General features: G+C 43.2%; 1 protein-coding gene across 1 annotated transcript in view; it reads right to left on the bottom strand.

Annotated features, from left to right (window-relative positions):
• The window catches only part of PTPN4 (protein tyrosine phosphatase non-receptor type 4), a 172639-nt gene extending 171513 nt beyond the window's left edge, over positions 1-1126 (bottom strand). The window contains exon 1 of the mRNA XM_033111995.1: positions 363-1126. The gene's annotated coding sequence lies outside the window, so the exon portion shown is untranslated. The remainder of the gene's footprint in view (positions 1-362) is intronic.
• Between the last annotated feature and the right edge of the window lie 14473 nt (positions 1127-15599).

Here is a 15599-nt window from a genome sequence, read left to right as displayed (position 1 = left end):
AAACCAATACAAAAAAAGAAAGAAAGAAAAAGGAATCCCACCAGCAATGGAAAACTCCGAAGATTCTAAAACCTAGAGTTTAGGTACCGTAGAACATTCCATCTCCGCACCTATTCCATCCCTTCTCCTTTCGCTCCCCCATTACAGAAATTCCAACTATAACCCCCAGGAGCTCCGAGAGCAGAGATCCTGGGAAGAAGGGGATCGGCGGAGCGAGCATCATTTTTTGTCCTTCCCTTTAAATCAGCCTTGTACCTCCGGCTTCCCTACCTGGCTCGCCTCCCACCACACACGCCCCATGTAACATGCTCGCGAACACCGTGCAGGGCCAGGAGGCCAGCGGGGACCCGAGAGCCTCTTACCTTCGTATCACAGCCGCGTCCTCTCGGCTGGAGAAGAAAAGCCTCCAGGCCCGGGCGCGCCGGGGAGAAGCGCGGCCGCCGCGCCACTCCCGGGGCTCCCTCAGCGACCCCCCAGCAGCCGCCGCCGCAGCGGCCGCGCCACGGCCGGGAGCCGCCGACACCACCTCATACTGCGGAGCTGCCGCGGGCCGGTGCCGCCGGGAGACGGGAAGGAGGCGGGCGGCTCGCCCGCGCTCCCACCTCCCTGCGGGGATGAGATAATCCACACCCCCCAAAAGTGCCGTGGGGGAGGGGAGCCCCGGTACTGGGGGCCTGGCCCCCAAACTCCGACCCTTCAGCCAAAGCCAAGTCTCTCTCCTCCCCGGCTCAGGCCCCGAATTTAGCCCCTGGGGACCCAGGAGTCCGGAGAGAACAATGTGGGGGGGCCGCGAGGAGCGGAAAAGCGCGCAGCGCGGCGTGAGCGGGCGGGCAATCCTGGGCAGCGTTTGTGTGTGAGAGTGCAAGAGGCGCTCAAACCCCCGCCTCCTTCTCCTCCTTCTCTTCCTCCTCCTCCTCCGTCTCCTCCTCCTCCCTCAAGCACACCCCGTCTCCCAGGCCACAGCATAGCAACCGAACATGGCGGCTGCGCAGACGCCGCCAGTCAGCGGCCCGGAGCAGCGGCGGCAGCAACTGGAGGCGATCTCGCGAGAGGTGAGGCCAAACCCCTTCCCCGCGAGCGCGGACTGGAGAGGTTGCACCAGCCAGCGCGCCGGGGGACACGCAGGTGCGAGGGAGGCCGGACCTGGGTAGGTCGGGGTGGGAGCGCTGGGAGGAGGAGGCGGAGCGCTGTGGCTCCGCCCCACGGCCCCGCAGCGATTGGTTACTTGAACATCGACCCCTGCTGGACCTGCTGACCTAAGGGACCCGACCGAGGGGCAAGAAACCTAAGTTTTAAAAGGGAAAAACAGACCCATTGGTCCAGGTCGTCTCAACTTCAGTGCTAATAAAGCATATGGGTTTTAGTATGCAGTTTTGAATCATTTCCTCTCCTAAATACAGAGTCTAAAACAAAGAACAAACGTTCATCTATAAAACAAATATTTGGGTGCCTTCTGTGTGCCAGGAACCGTGCGCTTTTAAAAATTGAATTAATTCATTCTAATAAAGCATATAAATTTGGTGTTATGACGGCAGGGTTTTTGCCCAGGTGCATTCTAATATATTATTGATGATACAAACTTACCAGTGATAAGACAGGCTGGGTGATCTCAGCTGAAACGATGGGAAGAGGGATTTGGGAACGGTCACACTTCATTTTGCCGTCATTTTTTGGTGCGTGTCAGTGCACCTTCCTGTCGCCTGGCGCTTTCTTGCTCTTCCTTGCTCTTGGCTTCAGCACCTCACCAGAGCTGGCCTTCATACAAACGTTCTTTCAACAATCACTGTTCCTCTAAGCCGACAAAATGCCTATTTACTAATCAGTGGTCGCACGATGAAATCTTGCAAATTTATACAAATCTGTGAAAGAGCAATTTCTACTGACTCTTCTCCTTCGCACACCCATTCAGTTTTTCCATTTTTAAAAAACAACTTGTCAGTCCATATTTCTTGCTTTGCCTCTTCTGCTTAATGTCCTTTCCAAAGCTTAGTACCAGTCAGTGCTCATTCATCCTTCCTTAAATATGCTTTCCGGCCTCTCCCTCTCCATTTTCTATGCCTTTGTTCATGCTGGGTCCCTCCACTAAAATGTTCTTCACTTCATCTCCATCTATCAACCACAGATCACATGAAACTTCCATCAGAAGTGAGAAATAATTTCTTCCACCTCTGACTTGATAGTTCTAGGTTTATACCTCCCTTTTTCTTATCGCAATGAACATTTTATTGTACGATACTGTCCCTGTGGAGTCTTGTTGCCATTGCTACATGGTAACGTACTCGAGTGCCAGGATCTTGTCTTAGGCAGTTTGCATCCCCTATAATGCCTGATGACACTGCCTGTTGTCAAAAAAAGTTTGTTGAAAGAATGAAATGTTTAAATCTCTATCTAGTTGGTGGGATTTCAAGAAGGTACTTGGGATGGAGCAGGCTCTTCCTAGGCTTCAAATCTGGTAGGTTGCTGTGTCTCTGGGTGATACTGGTCTGGTCTAGATTTGTCTTTGTTGATGCCTTGTAGAGCCTTGTAGCTGGTCCCCCAACTAATCTTCCTATCTCCAGACCTTCCCCCTCCAGCCCATTCCTCCCACCCCCATCCGTAAACCACAGTGACCTTTTATACAAATATAAACCTGAGTTGTAACATAAATATAGCTGGAGTCTCAACATTGTAGGGGCTAGAGCGGGACACCCTTTGTTTTGGGAAACTCCACAGGATGAACCCTTTAGATAAACAAATATAAGCCTCATATCCATCCACTATCCTTTAGGAAAACTGTGAAGTCACTTTTTAAAACTTGAGATAATTCATGTATCATAAAAGTCACCCATTTTAAGTGTACAATTCAATGCTTTTTAGTTATATTTGCAAAGTTGTGCAGCCATCACCACTATCTAATTCCAGAACATGTTCAGCCCAAAGAAGAAATCTGTACCCATTAGTGGTCACTCTCCATTCTTTAGTCCCCCTAGCATCAGACAATCACTAATTTACTTTCTGTCTCTATGGATTTGCCTACTCTGGATATTTCATATAAATGTAATCATATATAATGCAAATTCTCTACAAAAGTATGTACATTTTGCTCTTATTTAAATTATAATTTTTAAAAGTTAATATATGCCTATTCTGGATCATTTTGATAACTACCTTGTAATTAAACACTGCCACTTGATTTTATATTTGGCACCAAAAACTATAACTTTAATTTTTTTGCGCTAATGAGAAAAGAATAGAATATTTCTCATGGAGATGACAGCATTCTGGCTAAGTGAAGGTCAAGTGTCCTCATGGCACACTGTACAAAAGTTTCACAGAAATTCAAACAGAGAAGAATGTTAGGGTAATTAAGTCGCTTATAAGCATGCCTTTAAAAGCCTGTGTAATGGCAGTAGTTTCATATTCTCATTGCAAAGGACAATTTAATTTCAGCAAAACAGCATCATCCACCACGTTACATAATAATATTAATTGAATTTTTAATTCTGTTAATTTAATTTGCAAAATTGTTTCAGTTTTAGATGTAGAAGAGCTGTGAGAATAACGACTTTATTCCTAATCATATGTTTACACTTAATTAAGAAACACAATTTAACTAATTTAACAGTTGAGAGTTAGTGAGATTTTTTTTTTTTTCATTGAAAAATGGCCTCAACCACAACTAGACATTGGTAGACACTGCTATGGACTGATTTTTTCCCCCTTGTCTGCAGCTTGCCTTTGGCTGTGCTTCGAGAGAGCAAAAGCAAGGTTGTGTCCACACTTGGAGTGTGTTAGCAGGGAAGGACTTGCCTTTCTGCACTGTGTGGTGGACGTTACGACCTCTCCTAACCCTGGGTAGCTACAGCCAAGAGGGGATAGGCATTTGTTCTAGCCTGGGTAGCCGAGCCAGGCTGCCTGGGCCTTGGCAGTGGCCTCTGGCAGCCACAAGGAGCTTTGACTAGGCACTGTGGCTGCCTGAACAGCCACCCCCTATCCTATCAGCAACTTGGAAGGACCCCTTTGAAAGAAATGAGTAACCCTTGGGTTACTGGGGAAAACTAGGGAGGAGAACCCTAAGGGACGTTTGACTCAGCTTGCTAGGTAGAGCTAAGAAGAGTGGCATGAATTTTAACATTGTAAAACACATGACTTAAGGTGCAACTTGATTTTGTTGCCTAAACAGGTGAAGTAGTACCTACCTACAGGGTACACAGGCTTTCAAACACCTGGTCTCTGACGTGTGACCTTAATTGGATATCTGTCTGCCTTAGCTGTGCAATTAAGGGGAAATCTTATTTTGTTACCTGTCTGGAATCTTCAGGCATAACTTGAAGCAAAGAAAAACAAAACAAATAAATTTAAAGAGTTTATACCTTTTTTTTTTTTAAAGATTTTTTATTGGGGAAGGGGAACAGGACTTTATTGGGGGAACAGTAACAGTGTGTACTTTTTTTCCAAGTCAAGTTGTTGTCCTTTCAATCTTAGTTGTGGAGGGTGCAGCTCAGCTCCAGGTCCAGTTGCCATTTCTAGTTGCAGGGGGCGCAGCCCACCATCCCTTTTGGGAGTCAAAACCAGCAATCTTGTGGTTGGGAGGATGCGCCCCAACCAACTGAGCTATCCGGCAGCTCAGCGGCAGCTCAGCGGCAGCTCAGCTCAGAGCTCTAACCACCTGAGCCACGGGGCCAGCCCCAAAGAGTTTATACCTTTAAACAAGTCATATATTTTTCCTCGTGGCAGAATTCTGTGGCTTGGGCTTCCTTTAATCATAGAGATGCTTTAAATATACTTAAAATAATAATAATTATTGTTATTATTATTATATATTTATTTATTTTTTAAAATTAGATATCATATAGCTCTGAGGCAGTTGGCCCAGATTTGATCACTCTGTCAACATGGCCCTATTCTTTACTGGCCAGCAATTCTTTCCCTCCTTTCCCTTCCTTTCCTTTCCTTTCCTTTCCTTTCTTCCTTCCCTCCCTTCCCTTCCTTTCCTTTCCTTTCCCTTTCCTTCCTTCCTTCCTTCCTTCCTTCCTTCCTTCCTTCCTTCCTTCCTTCCTTCCTTCCTTCCTTCCTTCTTTCCATAGCAGCATAAGACCCAAGTTAGTAATTTCTGGAATCAAGAACTATACAGAAAAATGTAAAAATTTAAAAATCAAAGACTTCCTCTTACTTCCAGTTTCACTCCTCAAAGGTAAGCACTATTAAAAACTCCTTGTGTGTATTTCCAGAATGTTCTCTGTATATGTAAGCTAAATGTATATCTTTTTTCCCCTACAAACAAGGGATTATACTACATATACTATGTTTCAATTGGAAATGTCCTTAACAAAACAGATATACATATATATATGTATAATACTTTCTAAGGGCTGTGCCACAATGTATTTAATCTTCTCTAATAAATGCACATTTAGGTAGTTTCAAGTTCTTTGCTATTACATACAATGCTGGAAAGAACATTTTCGTCATAAAGCTTTGTATACATAACTAAGAATTTCTTTAAGATAAATTCCTGGAAATGCAATTGCTAGAGTGAAATGTATGGGCGTGTTTGATTTTGATAAATGTTGCCAAATTGACTACTAACTACGTGTGAGTTACTATTATCCACCTCTTCCTTATCATTTCTGGGATTTGTATTTTCCTCAATCAAAAAAAAAAAAGTATATTCTTGTAGTACTTTCAGGTGTTTTGTTTTTTGGTTTTTTTTAAATGCTTAATCTGGGGCAGCCGGATGGCTCAGTTGGTTAGAGCAGGAGCTCTTAACAGGGTTCCCGGTTCAGTTGCCACATGGGCCAGTGGGCTGCGCATCCACAACCAGATTGAAGACAATGACTTGAATTGAGCTGCTGGTGGGGCTGCCGGGTGGCTCAGTTGGTTAGAGCACAGCTCTTAACAACAAGGTTGCTGCGCCGCCTCCAACTAAAATTGAAAATTGCGACTTGACTTGGAGCTGAGCTGCGTCCTCCACAACTAGACTGAAGAGCAATGACTTGACTTGGAGCTGATGGGCCCTGGAAAAAACACACTGTTCCCCAATATTCCCCCCCAAAATAAAACACTGTCGTGCGGGGCGGCCTGCAGGGTCTCTGCTCCCGCTCCCCACATAAGAACACAGGACACGGTGAGGCCAAAAAGGAACACCCACGGAGCCATAGATGGGGGAGTCATACTGCTATATTCTCGCTGGCGGCACTATAGTCTCACTGGAGGCTGGATCCACACTGTCCACAACCCACCATCCTAACTGCAATCCGCACTTGCTAGCTCAGCCACCATCTGCTTGCTAGCCCCCATTTTTTGCTAGCGTAGCCACAGCAGTTATATTAGTGGCCAGTGGCTCACTGGTTACAGCTGACGGCCAACTAGCCACAGCTGATGGCCATCCAATCATAATTGATGGCTATTTACTACCTGAGCCAGCACCTTTCTATGTGAGGCCGAGAGCCTGGAAACTGCACTCTGGGGCTCTGTCCCCACAAATACTTAATTTCTGACCCATCTGGAAATAATTCTGGTGTAAGAAGATAGGGATCCAGCTTTATTATTTTTTATTAATGAGTATGCATTTGTCCAATATTGAATAATTTATCACACAGACACACACACACACACACACACACAATTCTTTTGCTAAATTGCTTTCATCAGATACTAAATTCTAAATTTTGGTTTGGGAATTTTTTAGTTTATTCCATAGAGCTATCTATTTCATCTCTGTATTTGTTTCCTATTGCTGCTGTAACAAATCACCACAACTTTAATGACTTTAAACAACACAGATTTATTATATTACAGTTCTGGACATAAGAACTCCAAAGTGGATTGACAGGCTGTTCCGTTCAGAGGTTCTAGGGAGAATCTTTCCTTGTCTTTTCCAGCTTCTACCGTGTTTCCCCAAAAATAAGACCTACCCGAAAAATAAGCCCTAGCATGATTTTTCAGGAGGACATCCCCTGAACATAAGCCCTAATGCATCTTTTGGATCAAACTTAATATAAGACCTGGCCTTATTTTTGGGGAAACACAATAGAGGTTACGTGCATTACTTGGCTCATGGACCCTCCCTCCATCTTCAAAATCAGCAGCCTAGCATCTTCAAAGCTCTCTCCATCTTTTAACTCTGTCTCCCATGGTCCTCTTACCTCCCTCTTATAAGGACCCTTGTGATTACATTGGGCCCACCCACAGAATCCACAATAATCTTCCCATCTCAAGATCCTTAATTTAATCACACCTCAAAGTCCCTTTTGCCAGGCCAGATAACATATTCACATAATCACCCTATGGATGAGGGGGTGAATATTTATGTGCCACAGTCTCTAATACCAAACTTTATAGTTACTAGACTTTCTAATAAATTTTACTCTCTGAAAGAGTTAATTTCTCCTAATCACTTCCTTTTCCCAAGATGAATATGTTTTTAATTCTATGAACTTAAAATGTGAGACCAGGCAGCTGGATGGCTCAGTTGGTTAGAGCATGAGCTCTTAACAACAGGGTTGATGGTTCGATTCACATATGAGCCAGTGAGCTGCACCCTCCACAACTAGATTGAAGACAAAGAGTTGCCGGAGGGACGGCTGAATGGCTCAGTTGGTTGGAGTGTGAGCTCTTGGAGACAGGATTGCTGGTTCAATTCCCGCATGGGATGGTGGGCTGCGCCCCTTGCAACTAAGATTGAAAGCGGTGACTGAACTTGGAGCTGAGCTGCGTCCTCCACAACCAGATTGAAGGACAACAACTTGGAGCTGATGGGCCCTGGAGAAACACAATGTTCCCCAACATTCCCCAATAAAAAAATTAAAAAAAAAAGTGAGCCCATGACTGTGACTGAAATGTTAAATTATGTCAACAGTGTATATGATGTGCCTAGTGTAGGGTCTATATATTATGGGGAAAAAATATTATCTGTAAATATATGTGAATATAATCTACATGTACGAGTATACATACATTCTTAGGACGCTGGTTATTCATCTTATAAGCCACAACCTGTATCCAAGTCTTTTTAATTTAACTGTTAATGCAAATTAGTCCTTATAATATTCATTCATTTAAAAAAACATGTATTGCTCCCTTACTATGTGCTAGGCACTGGGAATATAGATAACAAGTGTTTCTTGCCCTTAAGGCAAGTATATTTCATTCTTAAGTTGTTACTTATCGGTGGGTTATATCAGTTTGGTGGATCATGACTAGCATTTTGAAAAAAAGAAATAAACTAGACTAGAAAATATCAGAATGCATCACACTGATATTGTTTGTGTGTATGTGAGTTGTGGCGTAAAATGTCTTTCTTACTTTGGGTATGATGGCCAAAAAAATCTTTGAGAACCTCTGATCTGTGGGAAAATTAATAAGTAAATAAACAATACAAATTAATATGAGAAGTGCTTTCACAGATTAAGCCATAAACTCCATGAGGGCAGGAACCACGGTTCCACTCACCAACATTTCATCATAGCCTTACCTAATGTCTGATCTATAATCAGTCCTCCGTTATTATTCTCAAATAAATGAATGAATGGGGTGGACCTAGGGTGCTAGGGAAAGCAACAGAAGATCAACTGACTAGCGTATTTTGTGCCATAGGTTTTGCATGGCTTCGTTGAAAGTCATGGGCTGCTGAGACAGGTTTGGAGAGGAAAACGATGACATAGAATTGAAGGTTGGCCAGCGCCTTCGCAAAGGAAGCGTGAGGGACCTTGAGTGACATCTAGTGGCTTCTTTGCCCAAATGGGAGGCACAACCTGAGGCATCTCCCATTAGCTGGAGTACTACTAGATATGTATTTGCTTTAAAAAAAAAAAAAAAAAAAAAAAAAAAGATGGATTCCATCCCTGCATAGTGTATAAATGTTCATTTATTTGTAGATGAAAACTGTGAGTTTATTGGTTGGTGCTTTTTTTTATGTGTTGGCTTTGTCTGTAGGAGCCTTAACATCGGATCAGAATATCTTGATTGATCTTTGTGCCTTTGTGGCATGTTACTCAGCACCTGGTCCAGCACTGTCGGGAGTGCTTCAGGTGTGTAATAAACACCAGCTGTTGGCTGGCTGACATGTTTCAGTCATTCCTGTGGTCGTTGATTGGTACCACCCACATTAAGGATTTTCCTCCCTAGCCACACATTAGAAACACCAAGGGAGTTTCTAATAAATACTGAAGCCTTTGCCCCACCTTGATCCTGCCTCCATTCTCACTTAATTGGTCAGAGTGGAACCTAGGCGTCTCTCTACACATATGGATATAAAGATATTGTTTCAGCTCCTGAGGTGATTCTTCTGTGTAGCAGCAGTGAGACCGACAGATCCCACTGGACAGGCACCTAATGTAATGCAGCATCAGTGTGAAACGGATACCCCTGCCCTCTAAGTCAGTGCTTCTCAAACTGCCTGGGTGAAGGACCGATCAGTCATGCACCAGTATTTTAGTAAAATATAAATAAAAATAAACAACTGAAAAATTAAATAAGACAAAAACATATAATAAAATACAAGCCCCATTTAAGAAAATTAGATTCAACAGAAATTAATTACTCTCTTAAATTTCTCTTAAAGGTTCTAATGGCTTAATCCGAATTTCTGCATTTATCTTCATGTGGACTGGTGACAAACCATCTGCAGGAAGGCACTTTGAGTCACACTGCTCTAGGTTATATTCTAGTTGGAGGTGGGGGCAAGAAGAAGAGCGAGGAGATGCAAAATAGACAGGTAGCAGCTGTAGCAGGACACACAGGTAGATCTTGGTACATCTGAGCAGGAGGCCCTCTGACCCTTCGGGCAGGTCTTGCAGGCCTCAGAGCCTCATGGGATAGCCACACTTTGATCTTACCTGAACACCCAGTGATCAGACGCTTGGCACTGTCCAAATGCTACAATTTTTTTAGGAACTGGTTATAAAGCCAAGGTCACTGTCTGTTTAAAGCTAACATGCCTTTCCAGGGACCAGACACTGCTGTTTGCACTAAAGACACCCTCTTTCCAGTATGAAGGCCCTTGGGCATGAGAAGCTTACCTAGGAAACAGAGAATGAAGATGTCTCCCTGCCCTACAATAGAGCACCCCTCCCTCTCTAGTGGTGGCTGTGCTCATGTCCACTCGATGCATATGTCTGTCCCTTGGACAGTGCTTAATAAACTCTGACAGACTTTGACAGCCTGTCACACTTCTGGGATGTACCCTCTAGCACCTCAAGCAAGCAGGTTCAATTGACTAGAGTAAGTTATCATTTTCTCTGGTTTTAAACCACTTCTGAGGATATCCCAAGTCACCTTGATTGGACTTGAATGATCCCTCAGTTTTCATTGGCAATGTATTTATCAGCTGTCCCCAGCACAGATTTCATCCCCAGATGATTCATCCATTAAAAGCTGATTATTCCTCCTCACCTTTTTATATGTACCTTTTCTGCCTATAATACACTGCCTTCCCTTTCTTTGCCAAACGCCTACTCACATTTTGGATTTCAGCTCTCAGGGTGGCTTCTCCAAGAAGCCTCCCTTGATCTTCCCCTCACCCAGGGCTCAATTCTCTGTCCCCAGCAAAGCATATAGCCCATGATGCTACAATGGGCCATTTTCACTCTTCTCCCCAAGTGACTTTTAAGCTTCTTAGAACAGTAATCCTGGTTTTCACTTACTCCGGGGTCCCCAAAAGCCATACATAGTAGAGACTTAAAGAAAAAAAGTTTGGTGACATAAACTAATTTTCTAGTTCTATTCTCATTTTTTATTCCAAGGGGCAATAAGAGATATGGTTAACTTCTTATGAAGGCTTGGTTGGGCAGGTAGTTGTTTCTAGAAAGTCAAACTGGAGAGTGTGAATATTAACTGGTAGATGATGAAAATGTGTAAGGAGTATGATGATGATTTCTGTGACTTAGGAAAAATTAATTTCATGCTATTGAGGAAGGAGAGATTAGATTTGGGCAGAGACTGAACCTGGAAGAGCAATTAAAACAGTGACAATATTTCTTCATGACGGGCATCTTAGAATCACCTGAGATGCTGTATCAGTACTGGCTCTTACCCTCCCCCCCCCATTTTGATATGTTGCCCATATATCAGTGTGATAATTAATAAATGGAACAACTCTGATATGTGTCAGGCCCTAACTCTGATTCATAACCACTGCCATGGGGAACGTTGCCTGAGGTGCAAGGGCAGGAAATTCAAGTCCATTGTAACAGTCTAGATGAGAAGTGCTAGAAACTTGACGTGTGACTGTTACATATTTAACCCGTTTAAATAATGATTCCAATTTTATAACTGAACTTTTGCTGGAAGCAAAGCAAAACTTCTAATGAATGATAAGAATTGGTTATCTTAAAAGCTCATTCCTAGTCACTTGACAAACTTTCTATTAATTTCTAGTAAGGGCAGCTAGTCTGTGGATTATCTATAGTGTTCTTTTACTGAATGCTTGACAAGTAACGCAGTGTGCTACTAGTGGTCTAGTTATTTTCTTTGGAAAAATTACCTATACTGTTTTTGTAGGTATTCAGTACGTTATACATTTTTTTCCTTTCATCTCAATATCCAGTAATATATCAAACCAAAAATTAATGTCATGCTTCATTCTCTGTAAGTTAGATTTTCTCAGAAATGAAAAACAACAAAAAACAAAAACAGAAACAAAAAAAACCTGCCTGCCGTGAGTGAGCCAAATAATGTTTCTTTGGCCAAAATTAGTCAATTATAAAGTCTCATAATTGCCAATCCAGGTTTATCCATTTCTAGTTCCTAACTTCTTTAGATTCTTCTAATACCAATAGTTGCTCTGAGGATTATCAAAGTCACACAGTCTAGAACACACTCCTTCCTATCTGGGCATTGGGAGAGAGGGAAAGAGGGAGAAAGAGAAAAAGATTTTATGTATCATCCCTTGTTTTTAATGGCAGTCTGACTAAAGGACCAGTCCAAAGAGGTCTATGTGTGTCTTCCTTAAATACAGACTCAGGTGTCCCACTGTGTGCAAAAAGATACTACAGTATGTAGAAAATCATATGTAAAGGGAATTTTCAATTAGAGGAACTTGAAAGTTCTCATGAGCCATAAAAATTTAATCCAATAGGAATCTATAGGCTGTTAAAATTAAATTTAGATTTAATTGAAGCAATTTGGAAATGGGCAAAAAAACCCCAAAAAACAGAATATTTGACAAATCAATCTCAGAGAATATCACTTTCTTTCATTGGGCCTATGGAAAGGCATCAGTGGTATCAGCCTGTATCTGACGTGAGAAGTAGAGTACGAAGAAAAATTTAGTTATTTTCTATTTACAATGATTCATTTCTTGAGAGCTGAGGAAAACTTATCCTAAAGGCCAAGTTGGGGAGGGAAAAGAACACAGGTGGGGGACGGGTAGAACAAGTACACTCACAGATTAGAAATAACCTACTGAATCAAGTGTTTCCAAGTTTCTAACAGAGCCAGATTATGGATATTAAAAAATCACAGCAGTTGTACCTACCTGCTGAAGCCGACGTACATCCCTGGACAAAGACACACTTAAATTAAGGATGCTGGGTTGAGTTGTCAAAGATCCCTCACTCCCAGGATTTTAAAAACAAATCTTGGCAGAAAAACCTTGATGCTCAACAACATGGGGATAGGTTAATTTAGTCATGGTTTATCCATGCACACACAGAATATTATTCAAGCATTAAAATTGTGTTTATAAATAAGTTTTTTATTGACAGAGAAAAATGCTTATTATGTAATATTAATTGGAAAAAACAGGGTGCAAAATGAACAGATGTAGTATGAACTCTGCCTAAAAATGACATGCATAGGAAGGGATGAACAGATGGAGCTCAGGGGGTTTGTAGGGCAGTGAAGCTCTTCTGTATGATACTGTGATGGTGAGTCCATGATATTAGAGGTTTGTCAAAACCCACAACGTATATACACAAAGAGAGAATCCTCATGTAAGCATAAACTTTAGTTAATAATATTGTATCAATATCAGTGCATCATTGTAACCAATGTTCCACATGAATGCATGATATTAATGACAGGGGAACCGGAAGGGAGTGCGGTGAGGGGGAGACAGAATATGTGGGAACTCTCTATACCTTTTGCTCAAGTTTTCCATAAACCCAAAACTCTTCCAGAAAATAAAAAAGAATAACAGAAAAAAAAAAAGTAGGGGGAAATACAACAAAATGTCCGCCAGCTTGTGTAATCCCATAAAGCAATGATTAAATAAATATTAAGGTTGTAGACTCAGATTGCCTTGGATGACATCCTGTCTCCTTCACTTATTGCATAGGCACGTTACTTCAACTCTCTGTGATTCAGTTTCCTCATCCATTAAAACGGGGATTATAACATCACTGACCTCATTAGGTCTGTGGTGAGCATTAAATTAGTTAACACATACACTGTGCTTAAAACAGTCCTCAGAACATAGTGTTATCATCTCTAGAGGGGTGGAATTCTGGTGATTCTAATGTACTTCTCTGTATTTACTCATATTTTACCAACAAATATGTTATTTTGATAGTTATGGAAACCTGTGGATAGGTTTATACATACTTAGAAAATAAGTGTTTATATATTTTTTATTAGTTATATATGGTTGCTTGACATAAAACAACAACAACATTTATTGTGTCACCGCTTCCATGGGTCAGGAATCAGAGTGGGCTGCCGTCATCTAACGCTGAAGGCCTGAGTGAGGCTGGAAGATCCGTTTCCTCCAGCCCATCCATATGGCGGGCTGGTTGGGGTGGACTATTTGCAGGAGGCCTCAGTTCCCCACCACGTGAAACTCTCCATAGTGCTGCTTGAGTGTCTTCAGAATATGAGGGCTGGCTTTCCCCAGAGTGAGTGATCTCAGAGAGAACAATGCAGAAGCCTCCATCATCTTTATGGCCAAGCTTAGGAAGCCACTGTCATTCAGGGTGTCATGTGGGGTCTCTGGTCCCACTCCCCACATAAGAACGCAGGATATGGTGAAGACAAAAAGGAACACCCACGGAGCCATAGATAGGGGAGTCACACCACTATAGTCTCACTGGCAGCATCCGCCTCTCTGCAATTCGCACTTGCTAGCTCAGTCATCTTCTTGCTAGCTCCCATTTTTTGCTAGCGTAGCCACAGCAGTTATATTCGTGGCCAATGGCTCACTGGTTACAGCTGATGGCCAACTAGCCATAGCCGATGGCCATCCAATCACAGCTGATGGCCATTTACTACCTGAGCCAGCACCTTTCCACGTGAGGCCGAGAGCCTGGAAACTGCACTCCTGGCTCTGTGCCCACAGTTATTGTCCACCATTTCTGAAATAGCCTGTTGGTTACACAGTTCAGCCTTATTTGGTGTGGGAGGATATAAACTACACATGGTATAAACACCAAGAAGCAAGGATTAGGGACCATCTTGTATGCTGGCTACTGTGTGTGTGTGTGTGTGTGTGTGTGCTTCTGCCAACTAAAGCACTACCCTAGCGTCCCTGCATGCACATTCTTACCTTCTTTATTCTATTGAAGCACCCCCTAGCTTTCAACTCCTTGGTCTTAGCAAACTTTTCCTTCCCTCCTTCCCTCCCTCCCTCCTTCCCTCCTTCCTTCATTCTTTCCTTCCTTCATTCTTACTGTCATCAAGACACACTTACTGTGTACCTAGCAAGTGCCAGTGAGTCACGTCTGCCCGCCCCTCTGACCCTACCCTCCTCTCGTGCTCCCTGCCCTCCTATAGGGTCCCCAACACCGGATTCCATGTACTTGGTCAGCTCAGCTTCCACAAAAGCATCTAAAGCTTTCACCTCCAGTCCTGCCTCTTTCCAGACGTTCCCAGGCTCTGGTCCCCGTCACACTCTCCTCCCCGTCACCAGATGCACCCTCGTTCTTTGCTGGCCTGAGTAGCCTGGGGAAGCCGAGGCTTGCTGCTCATCCCTTGTCATGCTAATGCATCCATCTTCCTTGTCCCAGGTAACAGGCAGCGGAGTCTGACGTGGTATTCAATGTAATAGCTGGGAAATGAGAGACAAACACACCCAGGACAGCTCTAGAGGGACCAGTTAGCTTCCTGAAAATCCACATAGACCAAAGAGCCTAATATTTTATTCTGAGGTTTTCATTTCCCTATAATTATAAACCTCCAAAGGTTAATAAAAACTCAGCTTGGATAGCTTACCGCAGTCATTAACAATAGACCACTACTAAACAGAAAGTGTCTGTAAGACCCTTTCAGGGCTCACAAAGAGGAGCAGCTAAGACCTAAGCTCGGCAGCAGTCCTCTTCTTAGCCCGGCACAGGGGCTCCTAAAAGACCTAATGCCAAGGGCGCCCAGATGGCTCAGTTGGTTAGAGCGTGAGCTCTCAGCAACAAAGTTGCCGGTTCAATTCCCACATGGGATGGTGGGCTGCGTCCCCTGTGACTAAGATTGAAAGCGGTGATTGGACTTGGAGCTGAGCTGTGCCCTCCACTAGATTGAAGGACAACGACTTGGAGCTGATGGGCCCTGGAGAAACACACTGTTCCCCAATATTCCCCTATTAAACAACAACAACAACAACAACAACAAACCTAATTCCTAGGCAAAGAAGCAAAATAAACAAAAGAATCCAAGAGAGACTGAGATGGTCCCCCTCTGGGTTCCCTTGGCCC

The sequence above is a fragment of the Rhinolophus ferrumequinum genome, chromosome 8, assembly GCF_004115265.2.
Source record: "Rhinolophus ferrumequinum isolate MPI-CBG mRhiFer1 chromosome 8, mRhiFer1_v1.p, whole genome shotgun sequence".
Lineage (NCBI taxonomy): Eukaryota > Metazoa > Chordata > Mammalia > Chiroptera > Rhinolophidae > Rhinolophus > Rhinolophus ferrumequinum.
The sequence above is the reverse complement of the archived record's forward strand: the minus strand, read 5'-3'. Positions and strand labels throughout refer to the sequence as shown.